Source organism: Periplaneta americana, chromosome 4 (genome assembly GCF_040183065.1).
Source record: "Periplaneta americana isolate PAMFEO1 chromosome 4, P.americana_PAMFEO1_priV1, whole genome shotgun sequence".
In the NCBI taxonomy this organism is placed as follows: Eukaryota; Metazoa; Arthropoda; class Insecta; order Blattodea; family Blattidae; genus Periplaneta; species Periplaneta americana.
Genome location: NC_091120.1, coordinates 21,497,038 through 21,512,880, shown reverse-complemented (window position 1 = coordinate 21,512,880; position 15,843 = coordinate 21,497,038).

The window sequence follows — 15,843 nt, the reverse complement described above, 5'->3', positions numbered from 1 at the left end:
CTGACTTAATGGCCATAATGCTGTATTGTTTGGGACGAAGAAAGTACGAAAACAGGTCTTAATACTTTCTTTTCATGATAGCCGTATTGCTGGATAGAGGCCTATACTGTACCAAGAAATAATATGAAAATATCATCATCATCTTCATCGTCAAGGTTTAAGCCTCTAAAGTCTTGTTCCGGTCTCATGCATTAAACATTTGTTGAGTCCATCTTTTCTTTGGTCTGCCAATGTTTCTTTTGCCTGTTGGTCTGTAATCTAATAGCAGTTTTGGAATTCGGTATTCTTCCATTCTTTCCACATGTTCCCTCCACTTAGTTCTATATTGGTGTATCTTCTCTGTTAGTTTAAAGATGCCTAATTCCTTTCTTATGTCATCATTTCTACTTTTGCCTAACAAATTTGAAATAATCACAACAACAAGTATTTACTTAACCGCAATGTATACCAGGTAACGATGGGCATTACAGCAGAAAAAGAACATTGTTTTAGATAACTGTTTTTAATCATCTGACTTTAATTAACTGTATGTAAGTGTTTTATTCGCATTTTATGTTACTATTTTAACTGATAATGGATATTTATTACATGTTTTGTGCATACATAATAGTCATGGTGATATCACATGTATCCATTTGGCAAGGTTAACATGCAGTATCATTCAATCACTGAGGATGGCACACACAAGTGCCGAAAACGTTCATGTAACTAACTAGTATAATATTTTATATAATAAGATAAGCACAGACGGTCAATTGAAACTTTATTATATTAAAATTATAAAAGTGCGTACAGCGCACGAATGACAGGATGATCACACACTTTGCCGCATGCAATGCCAACGTCTTACACGAGGTATTTTACAGACGAAACGCGAGCCTGCACCACAAGCACCTATTGTACTTCCCGGTGCCTGATAGACCCACTGTACAACCGATACAGTTTGCCTTCTAGATAACACATCTCATATGTCTGCGGACTAAAACAGTGAACAAACAGTTAAGACGGCAAGCAGACGGAATGAGGGGCCAAGGAGACCACCTGGTACAGCGGCTCCAGCCTCCTAGGAATGAGGATTACTGCGGTGAAATCAATCCGCAGCAACAGCTGCCCGGCACGCGCGCTGCCGGCTAATTACGATCTTCCTTTGTCACTGCTCATGGATACGAGTCTCCGCGGGGACCTGGCGTTATGTCAAGAGGTCACTCGCAAGTCCCCCGTCATCGGGACCGGCTATTGTGTTCTGTATCCTTCAATCGAACAAATGAATACTCGAGTCTGCAAAGATGAAGAGATTCCTACGTTCCGTAGCATGATACTCCCTTCGGGATCACAAGAGCGTACGTAATCCGCAACAGAAATGAGTTGTTTAAACATCAGTTTTATGCCGGTTTCTCGAAAGATGAGGTAATGGGTAGTAAGAATAAAACTTAGCTAAGTACTTTCTCAAGGTTTGTACTTATGAGTATAAGCTTTCCTGTGACTATATACTCGTAACAACTAGAACTTCCTCATTTTCGTAATTATGAAAACATTCTATCTAACGCGAATATATAGGGCCTACTCATCCCAACAGTCTTCTTGAGCATTTAAATGTTAATATATACTCGTAACATCTATTCTCTTTGACCACATCATACCGTGATGCTCAGTTTTATAGACTTTCACATGCTGTAGTGGTTTGTGTTTTATAAATAAATAAATAAATAAATAAATAAATAAATAGATAGATAGATAGATAGATAGATAGATAGATAGATAGATAGATAGATAGATAGATAGATAGATAGATAGATAGATAGATAGATAGATAGATAGATAGATAGATAGATAGATAGATAGATAGATAGATAGATAGATAGATAGATAGATAGATAGATAGATAGATAGATAGATAGATAGATAGATAGATAGACAGACAGACAGACAGACAGACAGATAGGCAGGCAGGCAGGCAGATAGATAGATAGATCGATCAATAAATAAATAAATAAAGATAATTTGTTTAAACAAAAGCCGCCCTAAATAAGGGTTCGATAGATCGGCCTACTAATCAATTCATAAAGAATAATAAGTAAACAAAACAATTTTGTGACACTTGGAAAGAAAAAGAATAAACATTAAGGTAAGAAAACGTAGGAAATCATTTACAATAAAAATTTTGTTTTGTACAAATGATTACTAATTATAGCTAAGGATGATTTTAACACGTGAGATCCTATGGCATCAATCGTTGCATCAGAAATCAATAAATCAATAAATAAATAAATCAATAAATCAATAAATAAATAAATCAATAAATTAATAAATCAATAAATAAATAAATAAAAAGTAAGGAAGTAACTAATAAGTAAGTAACTAGGTAATTAAATAAATAAATACATAAATAAATAAAAAGTAAGGAAGTAACTAATAGGTAAGTAAGTAAGTAACTAAGTAAATAAATAAATAAATAAATAAAAAATAAATAAACGAAGGAACGAACGAACAACAAACAAATTTTTAATGTTATATTGGGTTTAGATAAAGATTGATTTTGTTTCCTTTGGATTTATATTTTAACGGGGCTGTGGATTTTGTTGCTGTGATAGTACTGCTGTTATAATATAGCCTACATACAATTTGATTATTGTGTTTTTTATTTCTGCATAAGTTATAATTTTCTGCCAATTTTGATAAGTACTAATCGTAGAATTTATGGCAGAAATTATTGTAGAGAACGATTGTGCTGATGCGATGGAATGTACTGATAGACTATAGAAGAGGTGTAGAAAGTAGGTTGTGCTATACTAATAACAGAGAAATCGAAACGAAAGTATGAAGAAGCATATTATGTATGATTTTACTTCCCGCACGGCGTGCGGGAAAATTTCATTACAGTATTGTTTTTCCTTTGTTATTACAGTTATAGGGGATCGTATGGGCGTTTGAAGTTCAGTACCATGGCAACATTAACGGTAATTAACAAAAAAACACACGATCGCCCAAAAAAGGATTTAACGAATGATGCAGTAGTTACAGGCTACTAGGATCTGATAGTTGAAACTAGTGATACATGCCATGAAATATTTAACAGGCCAATATAAATTAATCCTTCATATTCGTGCTAGTGTTACTAGGAACGACGTGCGAATAAAAGTTCACAAAAGCCACTCGTCGCTACAGAATCAAGTGACTAAAGCTACAAAATTAGAGATAGTCACTCCTTGTCCCTAGCATTTGCGACATGAATATAAAGAATAGCCTAAGTCCATGCAATAAATGTCAACATAGTAACGAACTATTATTTTCACTGGAAAGTGTTGGATAATAGTACATATGTGCAGTTTTATGCAAGAGTGGTTCAGATTACAACACGACCATGGGGAGTTTTAAGACCCACGAGTGCAATGAAGCTACTTTTGCAACACGTTCCTACGAGTTATGTAAAAATACGTAGTAGCATGTGTTTTCCTATACGAAAATAAAGTGATAACGGTTTAGATAGAAATGTGTCAACTGAGGCCTAGTTTTGCAACAGAAGTAGATAATATTATTTACCTACAATAAAATGTAAATATTCTGTTTTGGTTTTGGCATTACAAAGAAAAATAAGCTAATCGCGACGCGCGGAGATGGACGAGCTGTTTAGTATGGTACTTCATGCAGTAGCCTTACTGAGGCAGCAACTTCTTTCACACATCTACAGTGCCGGTTGCAGACCCATCAGTAAAGCCGTTGAATGGCCGCTTATTGGTTTATTGTTTATTTTACGACGCTTTATCAACTGCAATGATTATCTAGCATCTGAGTGGAGTTAAGGTGATAATGCCAGCGAAATGAGTTCAGGGTCCAGCGCCGAATGTTACCCAGCTAAATGGGCTGAGGGAAAACCCGGGAAAGAATCTCAACAAAGTAACTTGTGCCAATCAAGATATGATCCTAGTCGCTGTAGAATTTATGTGTATGTATGTATGTATGTATGTATGTATGTATGTATGTATGTATGTATGTATGTATGTATGTATGTATGTATGTATTTTTTTAATTAGTACACATAATCGACATGCTCCGTTTCTCGTGGGTAACACTACATGCCTATCTAAACATTTAACGAGTTCTACTCTTTCAGGGGCGAGCTAAATTTTCTCTGCATATTTTATAATTTATGTTACATATTAGCAAAATAATAAATAAATAAATAATAAATAAACTAACAATCATTATTGAATACTTAGTCTAACCTAACATGTCCTTTCGTTATCTATATATGATTCAGGTTCTCAAAGTCTATTGAATTTACAAATTGTATGAAACTGTTTCTATAGTTCTTTATTAATCTATTTTTCGATACTGGCCAGTTTTTCCGTTTTAGAACACTATTCACTAGTTTCTCTCTTTCACTCGATATCACTTGGCATTAGTAGAGGATGAGGTCCACAGTCTGGTTCCCTCATGTATGTATGTATGTATGTATGTATGTATGTATGTATGTATGTATGTATGTATGTATGTATGTATGTATGTATGTATGTATGTATGTATGTATGTGTCCCTCTATATATGTATGTATGTGTAATCGCTCCATATCTTTTTTTAGATCTTCCCGGTCTTCTCCCTCCATGAGACTTACCATCCCTCACTATTCTCACAATCCTATGCTGATCCATTCTTGATTTGGCCATTTCACTTGTCTCTTCTTTTTATAGGCCTAATCAAGTTTTCTATTTTGCATACAGTGTGTTAATTAAGTATGAAATATTGCTAATAACTCTTTATAATATATTCATTTTATGAAAAAATACCAAAAATAAAAGTTCTTGGAGATATCTAACTAAAACTTATGGCTGTGGTCTCACAAAATTATTGATTCATGTACAGGCTGTGGCAAAAATAACACTTTTTTAAATGGCATCCTATACCAAATGTCCCGCGCCGTGGCGTCGTGGTCTAAGGCATCCTGCCTAGGACTCGCCTTACGGAATGCGCTCTGGTTCGAGTTCTCATGGGGGAAGAAAATTTTCTCATGAAATTTCGGCCAGTGTATGGTGCCGATGCCCACCCAGCATCGTGATGCACTTGGGGAGCTACGATAGGTGGCGAAAATTCGGTTTCGCAAACCAGATATAACGGCTGGGGGGGGATCATCATGCTAACCAAACGATACCTCCATACTGGTTGTATGATCGTCCACCTCTGCTTCGGCATGTGGACGTGAGGCCAGCAGCCTACTGGTCAGTCTTTGCACTTCGGGGCTGTAGCGCCATGAATTTACTTTACTTTAATTTACTTCATTTTTACTCTATATTAAGTTTTACATATTTGAAATCGTCATTCAATTTTACATGCAAATAGAAGTTTGACTCAGCATAAATGATGAATACTCTCTTTTAAATGTTATGGTTCTTTCAAGTGCTTTGATAATGTAACACAATAGTAATATACGTTACAAGAGCGGTATGTTGACGTTTTCATGTTCGAGGAAAAGATTGAAAAAGCGAAACGTAGTTGAGCTTTTTTAATTTCCGAGAACATGAAAACAAACATACCGCTCGTGTATCGCACATTATTTTGTGCGAAGATCGTTTATTACATACCTGAAAGACGAATTTCTAATTAGCTGTAATGAAATCTCCATCTTCGTTTCTGTTTAATGACGGCAACTTTAGAAAACAAAAATATCTATACTCCAGCAGGCCGTGATATACGTCTGTCTTTTTTCCCCCCAGTCTATAAATGCGAACTTGAAACAAACGGTAAGGTTATGTAATGATTTATTTTTCATTTTAATATTTTAACAATATTATTTATATAACATATTGCAGTAATAACATCGGCAACTGGAGTCTTGTTGATTTTTTCACGGCTTCCTTAATGTTACTTGTATCAGGAATGCAATAAGTTTCGTGGAGTAGTAGACTTTACTTAATTTTTGCAAATATTTAAAAACAATAATTAACAATGCAATTTAGGTGAAATTGCAGTGGTAAGTTTCCAATTTATAATTATTACTATGTTAAACGTCTCTAAAAATAATATGTTAAAAGCCTAAAGCAGTAAAATGAATGTCGCGCTTAAGCGGTAAGAAGAGGGAAATTGTTATGTGTGTTACGTTTGGAATACTGAATGTGGTATTACACACTTACCGCGTATTGGTTCTGTGCGGAAAACAAGCAAATACGCACGATCTCGCACAAAATAAATATGTGTGTATTCATAATGAAGTAGGCCATGAAACAAACAAAACAATAACATAACTGTTTCACAGAATGTCTTTTTTGAAAGGAGATGATAATGAAAAGGGAATTGTTGATAATGTTAGTGAAACGGCTTTCTGTGGATGCTTTAATAGTTCATAAACCAGCTATTCGCGCAGGATATACAAAATTAATTAATTATTTTCCTTTTTAATAGGTTCCATGAGGTACATTTGCTCTACGGTGAGGATGGGTTTTGCAATCCATGTGCACCAGACTAGAAAATTCCTTCGAACTCGATATTTCCTTTTCATCCGCCGTTTTCCGGCGTGTGTCTATAGTCTGTTTTCCTTACCTTCCTGCCGGGTGTGTGTTTCAATTCCTACTACCCCTCCGAGCACCCCTCTCTGTAATACTGAGCGAGCCTTGCGGGGCTTCTGAAGGACAGCAGTTCTCGGGAGCTCATCAGGAATTGTAAGGTCTCACTTCCCACCCCTCCAAACCAGCCCCCTCACTAAGTTCAATCATATTAACTGCTAGCCTTATCAGTAATTCGATTGAGTTGAATTTAACCTAAAATTTATTCCTAAAATTGACACTTGCTGTACTGTGTAAACTTCCTTGTTGCGATATTAGATGCTACAATTGATCCCAGTTGGCAAATAACGAAAAGTTTACAGTAAAAATCCAGTAATTCCCTTAAATCAATAGTTCGGAAATATTGTGAGAATTGTTGAGGATATAGCTTCTTTTATACTGCATAATGTAAGTGGTCTATCGCATAAAATATAAAAAATAGATGTAATAATAGTAACAAAATAATAATAATAATAATAATAATAATAATAATAATAATAATAATACTTACTTACTTACAAATGACTTTTAAGGAACCCGAAGGTTCATTGCCGCCCTCACATAAGCTCGCCAGCGGTCCCTATCCTGTGCAAGATTAATCCAGTCTCTATCATCATACCCCACCTCCTTCAAATCCATTTTAATATTATCCTCCCATCTACGTCTCGGCCCCCCTAAAGGTCTTTTCCCCTCTGGCCTTACAACAAACACTCTATATGCATTTCTGGATTCGCCCATACGTGCTACATGCCCTGCCCATCTCAAACGTCTGGATTTAATGTTCCTAATTATGTCAGGTGAAGAATACAATGCCTGCAGTTCTGTGTTGTGTAACTTTCTCCATTCTCCTGTAACTTCATCCCGCTTAGCCCCAAATATTTTCCTAAGCACCTTATTCTCAAACACCCTTAACCTATGTTTCTCTCTCAGAGTGAGAGTCCAAGTTTCACAACCATACAGAACAACTGGTAATATAACTGTTTTATAAATTCTAACTTTCAGATGTTTGGACAGCAGACTGGATGATAAAAGCTTCTCAACCGAATAATAACACGCATTTCCCATATTTATTCTGCGTTTAATTTCCTCCCGAGTGTCATTTATATTTGTTACTGTTGCTCCAAGATATTTGAATTTTTCCACCTCTTCGAAGGATAAATTTCCAATTTTTATATTTCCATTTCGTACAACATTCCCGTCACGAGACATAATCATATACTTTGTCTTTTCGGGATTTACTTCCAAACCGATCGCTTTCCTTCCCCATAATACAACAAGTAATCTCCTATTTGTGATAAGCCATTCCCATCTAACCTAACCTCTTGTACTCCCACGAAGTCTATTCTATATCTAGCTAGTTCTTTTGCTACTAATGTTACCCCTCCTGTTCTATAAAGACTAGTTACGTTCCAAGTGCCAAATCTCAAAACCTTATTCCTTTGCTGTGGTCGTGCCAGAGAATCAGTCCTATTCCGAGGCTTATTGTAGGGATTCGTAACAAGCTGTTTTTTACGGTGATGGGTTGTTAGCCCTTCGCCCAACCCCCAAGCTGGAGGACCACCCCTTATCGTCTGTTCACGACTGCTTATTCAATATATTCGCAGGTACCCTCCATATCTGGAGGCCGTCTCCTCTATAAATAATAATAATAATAATAATAATAATAATAATAATAATATAATACTTACTTACAGATGTCTTTAGAGAACCCGGAGGTTCATTGCCGTTCTCATATAAGCGCGCCATCGGACCCTATCCTGAGCAAGGTTAATCCAGTCTCTACCATAATATCCCACCTCCCTCAAATACATTTTAATATTATAGTCCCAGCTACGTCTCGGCCTCCCCAAACGTCTGTTCCCCTTTGGCCTCCCAACTAACATTCTATACGCATTTATGGATTCATCCGTACGTGCTATATGCTCTACACATCTCAAATGTCTGGATTTGATTTTCCTAATTATGTCATGTGAAGAATACAATTGTGTGCAGTTCTGCGTTGTATAACTTTCTCCGTTCTCCTGTAACTTCATCCCTCCTAGCCCCAAATATTTTCCTAAGAACTTTATTCCCAAAATGATGTAATAATAGTAACATTAATAATAATAATAATAATAATAATAATAATAATAATAATAATAATAATAAATATGGGTCAGCAACTACAGAAGGGATCGAAAGATGAAGAAGATACCAAGATAAGAAGACAAGATTCTACAAGAACTGGAAGGGATGAAGCAACATTAGGGACACCGAATAGAGGTTTGTCAGTGGGAAGAAGTAAGGGACAGAAAGCTTATAACTTAAGAGGTTGGTGCATGAGTGGCAAAACGTAAGAAAGTGATAAAGTGAAAAGAGTGAGAGTAACAGAAAAGACGGTAAGGCAAGGGAATAATGGTGAAAACGAATAAGATATATACAAGTAAGTAGTGATACAAATATAATAAAGAAAGTGGGAATGGAAAGGTAATGAAACGGTAGGAACTAATTCATCTGAAATTATACAGATTAGATTAATGGGAATTAATGGTTAGTGAATGTTAGTGATTCAAGTGAATAAATAAGTTAACAACTATGGAAGAGTTCAACAAATATAAACAATGTTTTTTTTTTTTATTTTTTTTTTTATTTTATTTTTTTTTTTTTTTATTGAGAAATATTACATATTACGATTTTACCTTACAAACTTAACAAAGTAATAATTCAAAGATGAAATGAGGTTGGACACAAATAAACTTCACTTTATGTCGGTCACTTTTCATGATCTCTGAGTGGTTGCCGAGAAAAGCTGTCCTACTTAAAACTCACAATAATATCACACGCTCTAAGAAATGTCAGACTTCACAGATGTTCCTTACATTAAACAATATCAATCACTATAAAGCGTACAAAAATATACAAATAGAAAGAAAGTGCTGCAGTTATTCATCCTACCCAGACAAAAGCAAGGTGAACTCACAACTCTCCACCAATTCACGTTTAAAACACGACACAACAAAAACACCTCCAACCCCTGTCCCAGAAATACTCAAATGAACAGACATTGATGAGGAACAGCTTAGACTACTTAGACTTTTTTTTTTAACTACCTATTAATAATACACTGAATCTTATATCTTAAATTTGGTTTTAAATGCTTGTGATGACCTCTTAAAAATGTCAGAAAACCTTGCAGTGATGGAGTGGTACTTCTCATGCAATATGGAATATATCCCATCGTGAGCCATGTAGATGTATATGAATGTGCAGCTGAAGGTAATTCCATCTCTAGGAGGATGCGCAATATATCATTAGGATTGTCAATCCGATGTATTCTCTGCAGATGTCGTCTCAGCCATGTCCACATTTGTGTAACTTGAGCATTGCAATTGGTTAACCTATGTCTTACCGTATCTATTTGTCCACATCTCTTGCATAATGGAGACAGAACCATATTACACATGTACTTTTTATGTTCAGTAGGTACAATTTCATTAACTACTTCATATGTAGTCACCTTCCATTCACTTGGAACGTTAGACCACTTAAAACATGTCCAAATACGTAACCAGTTTTTGTTTGGGAATTTTTGTTGTATGTATGGAATTTCATACAATGACTGATGAAGACAGTGATATATCTCTTTGGTGTTTATACGGGTTATATCAGAGGTAACAGTATTAGGAAGAGACTCCATCAAGTTGATAGTTTTACGAAAGTGGCTACCTATTGTTCCGCGACGAGAAGTAGATAGCTGGAAGAACTGTCTCCAAAAAACTATATCTTGTGGATGACCAATACCATTTTTAGCTAATATTATGGTTTTCATTAACAGGGAATGACATTTTATGCTTACAAATATTAAATTCAGGCCGCCTTCTGTAATTTTCCGTCTCAACTGCGGGCGTGCAACACGGAATGGGTATCCTCGCCAGACATAGTATCCGATTAACTGTTCAATTTTCTGAGATACCTTGTCCGGCATTGGTAAAACTTGAGCAAGGTACCACAATTTCGAGAGTGCAAACGTATTAACATGCCATACTTTTTGTAATAGGTTTAGGTTCCTACTTAGATGCTGATGTAATGTCCCACGCAGTTTATTTAACGTAGACTGCCAATTATTCTCTATTATATCATCAAGTCGAGGAGAAAAAATAATTCCTAAGATGCGTGCTTCAAAACGAACTGGTATGTGTGCGATTGAAATTTCTGGGTTCCATTCACCAAGGGGTAATAGAGCTGATTTCTTATAATTAACTCTAGCATTTGTTGCGTTACAATAAAGTGTGAGAATATCCACCAGGTTGCCAAGTTGACTTTCATTCCTACATATGACAGAAATATCATCAGCATAAGCTTGTACTGTTGGTATACCCAAAGGATTAGGCATGAGGGTCAAATGTCTATCAATCATCCGAAGTAATGGTTCCAAACAAAGTGTAAATAATATCATTGAAAGTGGACATCCTTGTCGAACTGATTTCTGTATCGGTATAGGTTTTGTAAAATATCCATTGATTTGTATACGAGAATGGGCATTTCTATATAATCTCTGGATGGAATCTGCAATTAGTCGAGGAAACCTAAATTGTTCAAGAACTGTGAACAGGTATTCTTGGCTAACCCTATCAAATGCTTTTTCCATGTCGATATTTAAAATAGCAACTTTCTGCATGGGCATTTCACTACTTTGGATGATAGTGTCTCTTATTGATATCAGATTATTGATTATAGTTCTTCCTGGCACTGAACAGGTTTGTCCGGGCGCTATAAGATGATCCATGCAAGGTCGAATTCTATTTGCTAATATTTTCATAAATAATTTGTAGTCAGTGTTGAGCAGAGTGATAGGTCGGTATTCTGTAATCATCTGCGGTTTCGGGATTTTAGGGATTAACACAATTATTCCTTCATTAAATCCTACACACTCAACAGAAGTTTTAAAAATTTCATTCATTACATTTAGTAGAGGTCGCTTAATATATGCCCAGCATTTTTTGTAAAAATTATAGTCTATACCATCTGGTCCAGGAGATGATTTAGAGCTAGCTGTCAAAATTGCTTCTTTCAATTCGGTTTCACTTATATCCTCTTCTAACCGCAGTTGATCGTCTGGAGTAATTGTATTTTGAATATTGTTCAATAGGATTTGCTGGTCGTCGGGTGAACAATTTTCTCTACAAAAGACGCTTGCAAAGTGTCTTTCAGCTTCTTTTAGACACTCTGTAGTTGAAGTGGTCCTCTCATTATTTTTTAATAACAAATTGCTCATAACTTTCGTTTGTCCTCGTTTCTTTTCGCATGCAATGTGAAATAATGCAGCTTTTTCTCCAGAAATTATCGATTCTGTGTGACATCTAACAGTGGAACCCTTTAATATGTCTTCCTGCAGTTTACAAAGTCTTATTTTCACAGTATTCATGTGTTTAGTAACGTCTTTCCCTTCGCACTGTTGCTGATACAGATCATAAATTACGTTATAATAGAACTGTAATTTGGATTTGCGATCTTTTGCTTTAATGATCCCTTGATTTCGAAAGAAAGATCTTATGGCTGGCTTATATATGTACACCCATTTTCTTAATTCAGTATGTTTCGATCTTTCTGCTCGAACACTCAACGTCTCCCACCATGAAGAAAACTCGTTCATAACTTCTTCATCACATATCAATTTAGAATTGAGTTTCCAGTAACTCCTTCCAATTTGTGGAGCATTATGAATTCTAGATAAAACCATCAATACACAATCGTGATCAGAGAAGGGTACAGGATGAACTTCTATCCGCCGTAGAAAGGTTTGTATTGTTCTATTAATATAAAATCGATCTATTCTTGATGATGAGTTGCCTTGATGAAAGGTGAATTGAACGTCATTACCTCTTAACTTCTCCCAGACATCAATTAAATGCAAGTCATTTGTGAGACGGTCCAGTGCTAGAGACGGATGATATGTCCCTGTTTGGTCCTTGCAATGTAGGACACAATTAAAATCGCCTCCAATGATCAATTTCTCATATCTCTGACTTAAGTAATAGGGTACGTCACGTGATATGAAATCTTCTCTTTCCTGTCGTCTGTTTGAACCGGAATGCAAGTACAGATTAATTAAAAGTGTGTTATCGCCCATTAATACAGTTGTAAGCCTCCCACTAGGGTGAATCTCACTCTGTTGTATTGTATAGCCTGCACGATAGATTATTGCTGTGCCTCTTTGCTCCTCTCCTATATTGCACACCGAACTATATCTAGCACCTAAAAAATCAAAATTATCGATATTTACTTCTTGTAGGAATAAAATATCGATGTCATTATCATAAATAAATTCTCGTAATAAATGCTGTTTACCTTGACTTCGTAGACAATTAATATTCAATGTTGCGATGTTTTCAATTGTAGTCATCAATAGTAAAATTAAAATGAAACAAAAATGATCATATTTCATCGTGCTGATGTTCTGCTAAATAATATTTCATGAGTATGTTATTTCCTGTATCGGACATCAATATCATTAATGTATAAAAGAAAGTCAACTCGGGAATCTCAGCTTCGTTAAATCTGGGATGTGTCCAAGGCGCTAGTATCACCTGTATTCGATATTTGTAGATCGTCTTGGGGAACGGATTTCTCATCGGTGCTGTCCTTCTTACCTCCTTCTTTAGTGCGTCCATATATAGCGTATGGGTGAGGACGTTGGGTGGTCTTCATTTTGTTGCTTGTATGAGTCGACAATAAGTTTTTTTCCGGGGATGTAACACTAGGCCCCGAATCACGTCCTCTGAGGCGTGGGTCGCGTGGAAAGTCATGTTGTGTTTGTTTCAGTTTCTTAGAAGGAGTACCTACAGATCGTTCCTCTTGGTTGTTGCAATCTGTGTTTGATGATAATTCTCCAGGAGAATTGAGTGGTTGTACTATAGTAGGAGCTGAAGTTGTTTCCATGCATTCGTCAGTTGTAGCTTGTCTTGTGGTGGGCTCCTGCTCGATCTCAGTATCGTGTGGCTGGTCTAGTTCGCCTAGTGTATGATGATCGGTTGTTGGTACTACTGATTTTGCCATCTCTGTCTCCGAGGATGTGTCGGTCTCTTCCTCTACAGTAGCTTCCATAATCATATCCACATTTTGTTGTTTGCTCTCGTCTATTATGACTTCTCCCTCGGTCACCCGTGTTGGCTCCCGTACATTAGATGTCCCTCCACGTACAACATCGCTTAACAAAAGCTTCCTTCCTGTAATGTTGACAGGCAGATTAAACTTTTTATTTGGACACTGTGATCGTAGATGTGATTCTTCGCCACATATATGACATAGCTGGGGTTGTCCTGGATAATGCAGGATGACAGCATAGCCGGCAATGACCAATTTGATCGGTATGTGTTTCTTGATCTCAATACGCACCGCTCGAACTCCATTATGTACGGGGTATTTGTATTGCGTACTCCAAACCTCGGGACGGACGTGTCTAACAGCTCCGTATGGTGAAAGGGACTGGACTACTGTTTTATCGTCTATTTCTGGGGGTAAGTTAAATAGTCGGACTGTAACTGTGTTGACATCTGCACGCTGTAGGGCCACTTTAACTATAGTTCCGTTATCATATTGAAAGTTAACTGGATCTGTATATTTATTCAACAATCGATCATAATGAACAGCTGATACCAGTTTTATATATACTGACCTTTCCAGTGTGTTGAGCTGAATCATATCAATTTGGTCTTCTGTGATGTGTAACGTTCCATCTATCCAATTATGGATTTCTAATGCCGACGGTCTCTGCGCTTCAGTTGTAAACACTATTTTCACTGTATTTTTTCTTTGAATGGTAGCCATTGATCTTGCACTTTATACTTAGGAAATATAAAAGGCGAAAAAATATATAATATATACTAAACTAAAGACACTACCGTATATGTCGGTGGTATATCCTATTAGTCTGAATTTAAGTATAACTTTGTAAACAAGCTCACTACACTGCACTGCTCAGCGATGTGTTCACTACCAGCTCTACAGAGCAACTGATGTTCGGACCAATTCATAAGAGATCGAGAGAAGTCATTGTTTAGTTAATTAAGAATAAGATAGATAACTAGGAAAGGGAAGGGCAAATATAAGAAGAAGGGAGGGAAACAGAGGTGAGGGACGTGATAGAAAAGTGATCAGGGTCATTTATATGTCTTAGCCGGAGGTTAAGAAAAAGCGTAAACAGAAATTCATGTATCCAAGGGAGTGATGGCACTGTATACAGTCATGTGAGGGGCCATCACGACCGATGTATGGTGGAGGAATAAATATATCATATATCATATCATATATCAATAACAATAATAATAATAATAATAATAATAATAATAATAATAATATGTGTCTCAGTGAAACGTACAGCAGAGTCCGTATAGGTCAGTTTCTATCTGATACTTTTCCAATTCACTGCGGGCTAAAGCAAGGAGATGCACTATCACCTTTACTTTTTAACTTCGCTCTAGAATATGCCATTAGGAAAGTTCAGGATAACAGGCAGGGTTTGGAATTGAACGGGTTACATCAGCTTCTTGTCTATGCGGATGACGTGAATATGTTAGGAGAAAATACACAAACGATTAGGGAAAACACGGAAATTTTACTTGAAGCAAGTAGAGCGATCGGTTTGGAAGTAAATCCCGAAAAGACAAAGTATATGATTATGTCTCGTGACCAGAATATTGTACGAAATGGAAATATAAAAATTGGAGATTTATCCTTCGAAGAGGTGGAAAAATTCAAATATCTTGGAGCAACAGTAACAAATATAAATGACACTCGGGAGGAAATTAAACGCAGAATAAATATGGGAAATGCGTGTTATTATTCGGTTGAGAAGCTCTTATCATCCAGTCTGCTGTCCAAAAATCTGAAAGTTAGAATTTATAAAACAGTTATATTACCGGTTCTTCTGTATGGTTGTGAAACTTGGACTCTCACTCTGAGAGAGGAACATAGGTTCAGGGTGTTTGAGAATAAGGTGCTAAGGAAAATATTTGGGGCTAAGAGGGATGAAGTTACAGGAGAATGGAGAAAGTTACACAACACAGAACTGCACGCATTGTATTCTTCACCTGACATAATTAGGAACATTAAATCCAGACGTTTGAGATGGGCAGGGCATGTAGCACGTATGGGCGAATCCAGAAATGCATATAGAGTGTTAGTTGGGAGACCGGAGGGAAAAAGACCTTTAGGGAGGCCGAGACGTAGATGGGAGGATAATATTAAAATGGATCTGAGGGAGGTGGTGTATGATGATAGAGACTGGATTAATCTTGCACAGGATAGGGACCGCTGGCGGGCTTATGTGAGG